General features: G+C 44.8%; 1 long non-coding RNA gene across 1 annotated transcript; it reads right to left on the bottom strand.

Annotated features, from left to right (window-relative positions):
* Positions 1 to 680: 680 nt before the first annotated feature.
* Positions 681 to 1,796, bottom strand: LOC128413597 (uncharacterized). The gene is made up of 2 exons (XR_008330381.1): positions 1,309 to 1,796; positions 681 to 830 (listed from the first exon to the last, which is right to left on the bottom strand). It is a non-coding gene; the product is annotated as an uncharacterized LOC128413597 (long non-coding RNA).
* Between the last annotated feature and the right edge of the window lie 4,888 nt (positions 1,797 to 6,684).

Raw genomic sequence — 6,684 nt, 5'->3', positions numbered from 1 at the left:
TTTAAAATTTCCCAAATGCTGGATTTGTGGTGGGCAGGAATAAGAGTTTTAGGTCAGGAATGCAGGGACAGGAGCCTCAGGACCATGGACAGCAATCCTGCTACTGAGTGAAGAAGCTGCCTTATAGCAGGTTTGTTGCAACTGCTAGAATTTTGTAGTGTGGCCTAGATTTATCAAGACCGAAGGCCTGCCTGAATGCTGCAAAATGCCAGTTAAAATGCCATGCCCTTTTGGGGAGCAGTTTGCTCCTTCTAAATGGCAGCTGTGGAAGCTCAGCAAGACTTCATTGACCACCAGAGTAGTTGGTATCATCCATTCCTCAGGGCCCATAGTTAGAGGTGCACCCTCAGGTTCAGGCTAATTGTAGTTGTGCTTGTGGGTCTACTCATGATGGTTGTGGGTCCATCTCTTCCTTTGAACTAATGATATACATAAGCAAAAATTTGTGCAATTATTTTTCTTCTTCTAAGAGGAGCAGTTTGTACATGGAGTGATAATAACAGTAGGATATTGGAAGGATATTACCAAACCCTTTCTCTTCTCCTCTCCTCTTCCTGGAAATGTAGTCTGTGTGTAGATCCTTGTTGTGCCACTTCCAAAAATAACTGGTATCACACAAGTATCAGCAGTCAAATATGCAAACAACTCACACAAGAATAAAAAAAGGATACAGTCACCTGTTGGTTGTTGGCACATTCTACCTCTTGCATGGGCAGTTTTATTATGGGTGGGATGGCAAGTATGTATTGTGTGATGTGAGCCAAATTTCTACTCCCCCTTTTTATCTCTTTCTCTGTCTCTCAGGTTATACCAGAGCCCTTGTTTACCATCTATAGAAAGAAGAACCAAAACCCTGGTTATTGAAAGTATCTGGTTACCCTTTCAGTTTTCTGCTTAGACTGATTGGGTTCTAGTTCAGGTTGAAGGTAAATGTAAGATGCTAGGTTTTGGTCCTGTCTGGGTTTCAGTTCAGATCCTATTTGAGCTGGTGCTTAAGGATACATTGAGACCAGCTTGCAGAGAGGAGCACCAAAGCAGAGTCTTGGATGAAGAAGACTTTGTTAAAGGGATTTGAATGAGGACAAGGAAGTGGTCTGATGGACAGGGGGAGCCTATCCCAGACATAATGGCTCAGAAGCAGGAGCAAGAGAAGGAGATCAAAGGCCATACAGAATGCAAGATTGCCCAGAATAGAGGACTCAGAGAACCAATGTTAGTGGAGACAGAAAAGGAAGCAGATGAGAACAGAGAGCTTCAAAGATAACAAAAAGTAAACCTTAAAAACAAAAGTGAAACCAGCTTATTCACCTAAACGTGCTGTACTCTTCAATATCAGCAGAGTGGTAGAAAAACAGTCTTTCCCCTCCATCCTTTGAAGTTACTGAGCCATAGAGCTCTGATCAACAGCTGCTACTAGCTGTCCACAGAATGCCTGCCATTGTTCCATTTCAATAACAGTACGAGTACTCATATCACAGAGAGGCAGAGAACTCATCTCTCAATAAGAGCCTTGAAGGCCCCAGGGCAGTGTTGCTTTCATAAAAGGAATAGATTTGATTTACTCTGCTATTTTTAACAGAATTGAAAAGGAGCGGAGGGAGAGTGTCTCATCACTGTATCAGTCCTGACATGCTGACACCCTAAGCTTCATTCGATGAACAGCCCTCAGTCAGCTGGCGTATGTCAAGAAAGCATGCAGAGTGGGGACATTTACCTTCCACTCCCATCTATTTTGCCTAAACTAATATCATAGTTGTTGACACATCCTTATTGATTCAGACCCAGCTTGGTCTATGACAAGCTTCCTGTTGGTTGCCTGGTAACCAAAACAATCTTGCAAAGGTAGCCAGGAGCTGGCATTCCAATTCCAAGATGTAACTTTTAAACTTTTGTTAAATTAAGCATTTGATTGCTTTTGGGCAAACCACACTACTGGAATGTGTTTGTGGGGTATGTGTGTATTTGTGCATATTTATTTTTAATGACTGGAAGAACGAAAAATATAATTCCCTTATAGGTACAGAACAAGGCACACAACTAGAGAAAGAGCATTTATGCCTATTTGTGCAATATTTATTAGGTAGAATTAATCTAATTTATCTCCACTAGCTCCCTCCCATAATTCCCCTGTGATTTTTGAGTTCAGTGAATGGTCCAAGTGTCACATTGCATAAGGGGGCCTCTTGTGTTATAATGGCTAGGGAAATAGCTATGAGGTTTCTTCTTAAAGTTTGTGTTGGGGGTTAGAAGTTCATTGTGCCTACACTTGTAGTATTGTTCATATGAAGGACATACATTTGTCAACTGCACGAGGGGAATGTGTGGTCATTTTGGTACTTCCTACCCACCTCAACTTACCAGTAGTGGAGAAAGCTGGGGAAATGTTTTGAAGCCAAGGGTCCCAGTCCTCTCTAGGCAACCTCCCCAGATAAAAGAATGGATGAAAAGGCAATCAATGGCTACTAGCCATGATAGCTATGCTTTACTTCAACTGTCAGAAGCAGCATGCCTCTGAATGCCAGTTGCTGCGGAATCACAGATGACAGGAGAACTGTTGCATTCAGGGCCTGTTTTTACCCTTCCCATAGGCATTTGACTAGCTACTCTGAGAACAGGATGTTGGACTAGATGAGCCACTGGTCTGATACAGCAGGCTTTTCTTATGTTCTTGTCCCTGGTCTATGCTCACAAGCTCATAGTGCTTGCAGCACATACAGAAGTAAGGGTGAGGGCTGCCTCTGCTACTGTGATTCCTCTTTCCCCCTCCTTCATCCAGTCAGTCAGTGAATATAAGAAGGGAACTTGTCTGGAATACTCTCAGGTGAGCAGCAACAATTCTGTTGATGAAATGAGTAGTTCTCTATGAATAGGAAACCCAGAACCTGGTTTAATTACCAGTCATACAGAATTTACCTGGAATAGGCAGAGCAAGAGAGACCTGTAAGAAAATGTTGCAGTGTGCTATGCACCTGACTGGGGCACCAGCCATACTGGCTTCCATGATGCTCCATTCTATTCCCCCCCCCCCACTATTTTCTGTTTTCCTTTCCCTACAACAGTCAGCTAGCATTTTGTCATGACTAAGCATGCACATTCTGTATTGGGCTTGTGTGTATGCATGTGTGCGTTTGTACTTCAGCAAAATCTGAGGTTTTCCCAAGCCTGCTTCTACGCCCTCTTCTGTGTAGACGATGCCATTCTGCTTTTCTAGGAATCAGCACTCAGACAATCAGTTCCCAAAAAGTATTTAGGGTTAGCTTGAGAATAACATCTACTCGCAAAAGAACAGAATGTACTGAACCTGACTATTGATGTGACGAGACAGGATTGAATAGTAGGTTGCTCGAAAGTGGTTAAGCCTTGAGCCTAATGAAAGTTGCTTGCCTTGGAAGTTACACTCTTTGTGCCCGATGTGGTACCAATACAAACTCTATTTGTAAAAGGCAGACTTTTTCAAACCACCAAAAGTTTCCAGAGGTATTTCTTCCAAAGGAAATCAACCCTGTAAATCAGGGGCCGGCAAAAATGTTTAGCCGCAGGCCGGTCTACTGTCCCTCAGACCTTGTGGCAGGCCGCAGAAGTGGCATGGGGGGGGGCTGGAAGAAGAGGCAAGGGGGGCAAGCAGTCCTCCTTCCCACCCCCCAGCCCCAGCTGCTGTGCTTACCTTCCCAGGGACTGCCGCCACCGCCACCACTACCACCACCGCTGCTGCTGCTGCTTCTTGTGGATAGGCAGAGCAAGCTTGTCTGCTCCGCTCTCTGGCCCACAGGATCACCAGGGCGGTGGCGGTGGTGGCGGAGGGAAGATGAGCAGTGCGAAAGTGCTGGCTCCAGAGAGGGGCTGCTTAAAATGGCGCTCAGCCAGCTCAGACCAGCCCCCTTCATCCTCTAGGCAGGGCAGGGAGAAGCCAGGAGGAGGGAGGGAGGAGGCGCTGCTGCGGTGTCTGTGAGAGAGAGGGGAGAAAATGGAATGGTGCAGGGAGAAAATGCCACAGCCCGAACGAACAGAAGCCCCATGCCAATCCACAGACAGTCCGTGGGCTGGATCCTGAAGGCAATTGGGCTTGGTCCGGCCTGCAGGCCTTAGTTTGCCAACCCCTGCTATAAATGTTCTATGTATATGATTTTGTTGTTGTTGTTCTTCTTGTTGTTGTTGTTGCTTTTCACAATAACATTCCAGGGTGGGTTAACATGATAAAATATAAAATTATAAAATCAGATAAAATTGTTAAATTTCTACAACTGGTTCCAAATGGGACAGAACAGTATAAATTCAGCAAAAGAGGTTGGTACCATAAAACAAAATATCTTGCCTGTCAAAGGCCAAGGTAAAATGGTGCGCTTTCCAGCATATGGCAAAATCTGTGCAGTGAAGAGATTTCCACTGTTCAGGAAAGGAAGAGCCAGACAAACTCATGGGTGGTATTCAACTAAAAAAAAAAAAATGAGAGAGGGGGGATCCACCCCTGTGTGTATCCTGCACTGCCCCCCGAATCTGTTCCAAAGAGTTGGGGAAAACCAGAACAGATTTCAGGCACATTGGAGGTGGGGGTGGGAGTTGTGCGTGTGGAAACTGTGGGACAATCATATGAAGAATCCATTCATAATCACTTGCTACTGTGGCAAAACAAGGTACTAATGGATAGCTATGTAGTTAATTTGCTCTAATGTTCCTGGTCACAGAGACTGTCACACTATGGACCAAATGCTGTTGTTTCTTCTAGACTGGCATAATGAAATTTGCGGCAATGGGGAACTGAAGCTAACACAGGGCTTTCCCCAGTTTTTACTCTTGTCATCACGTTTTGAAGGCACCTCCACTGCAAATCCTCTTTTAAAGGATACTCTCATGTTTCCTTTGCACCCACCGGCCTTTCTTACAAGTGCATAGACTGTATATTTATATTTAGTACCAGTTCTTAGAAAGTGACAAAAGGTTAAGTGCAGGTAAGAACGTATGGCACTGTTTGCTTAAAACAAACATCATCCATATGTAACACACTGGTCCATGCAGTGTTCTGTTCAAGTTTACTTTCCCAGGCATAATGATTAGGTCTAAGTTAAATGGCATCTTTGCAGGGACTAACACATTATGCTGCTAATAATATTAATCCATAGCACTCTGGAAGAATTAAGTATTGTTATTATCGTCACTGCCTGAATTTGCGAATTGTGTGTTTATTCACTAAAGAGACTAAGGATATTACCACCAGTTAACACAATATTCCACAGTCTTTCCATCAGACTGTTCTTCTACCTTATTTCAAGGGAGGTGACTCAGACATTTAAAATAGCAAGATGTGGGAGGTAGAAAGTTTTGCACCTCAGAGCTCATGGTAACTGTGGCCCAGACTCAACTACCGGTAACCAAGTGCACTAGCAGAAGTCAGTGCAAGGATTCCCAATAGTGCAGCAGGATCCCCCCTCCCTGTGCACCCCCTCCTCGCCCCTGGACCTGCTCTTTAGGGTCAAGCAAACCCATATACCAGTGTGTGGGAGGAGGAAAGGGAAGGTTGTTCCACCAGGCAAACAGAAATGCTTGCACTGACAGAATGATCAAATTAGTGCTATGACAAAAGACCTATGAGACACCACTAGAAACACAGCTTATATCACAAATCTCAAAATGTGGGTCCACCTCACTGTCTTTAGAACTATCAATGCTAATGTGAGGCCTTTGATAATGGAGGGCTTGGTGAAAGAGAGGCTTGCACAAATAGTAAACAGCTGAGGCTAATAGCAAGACCATGAAGAGCCAACAAATAATGACTGCTTTTTCAGAGCCCTTTGTTGCCCTCTGCTTTTATCCCTTAGACACATACCAAGAAGCTCAAATCCACTGTTGTTATTGGGCTGCAAGGACAAGGCAAACACAAGTAAGCAGCGGTGAGAGGAGGAGAAGAAGAAGACGAGTTTGGATTTGATATCCCGCTTTATCACCACCCGAAGGAGTCTCAAAGCGGCTAACATTCTCCTTTCCCTTCCTCCCCTACAACAAACACTCTGTGAGGTGAGTGGGGCTGAGAGACTTCAGAGAAGTATGACTAGCCCAAGGCCACCCAGCAGCTGCATGTGGAGGAGCAGAGACGCGAACCCAGTTCACCAGATTACGAGTCTACCGCTCTTAACCACTACACCACACAGGCACATCAGGGAATAAATCAAAGTTATACGTCAGGGTTAGGATACATTTGTGTATCTTTTCCACTGCATGCCTTTCCTTCAAAGTTCTGGCACAACTGGTGGCAGGGCTCCAACAATGGAATGGCCAAAGGGCAGATGTTCCAGAAAGTGATTGGAATCCAAAGGATCCTAAGCACACCATGTACCCCAAACGAGGGGGAAATCTAGGCATGCTTCTCTATGTTGTCTAAACCTGCTCTTCCCCTTTCTCTAACATTGCTTCCAAAGGGAAGGAAAACATCAAAAAATAACAACAGGAAAACAAAAGAGGAATGGAGCCTTGTTCTTCTACCCTGCCAGCCTGATAGGATAAGGTGGTCAAATTTCCTTCATATTTCTACCACTTCCTTAGGATTTCAAGATAGTGGGTGATAAACTGTGGATTAGACTTCCGGGTCAGCGCCATCAGCTAATGGTGGATTCCCTTTGATCTGGAGGGGATCGGCTCCGTGGGAACCGGGTCTTTTCCGCTGCGGCGAAGCGGGGACCCTACAGGAATCAC

This window comes from Podarcis raffonei, chromosome 1 (assembly GCF_027172205.1).
Source record: "Podarcis raffonei isolate rPodRaf1 chromosome 1, rPodRaf1.pri, whole genome shotgun sequence".
Classification (NCBI taxonomy): domain Eukaryota; kingdom Metazoa; phylum Chordata; class Lepidosauria; order Squamata; family Lacertidae; genus Podarcis; species Podarcis raffonei.
The sequence above is the reverse complement of the archived record's forward strand: the minus strand, read 5'-3'. Positions and strand labels throughout refer to the sequence as shown.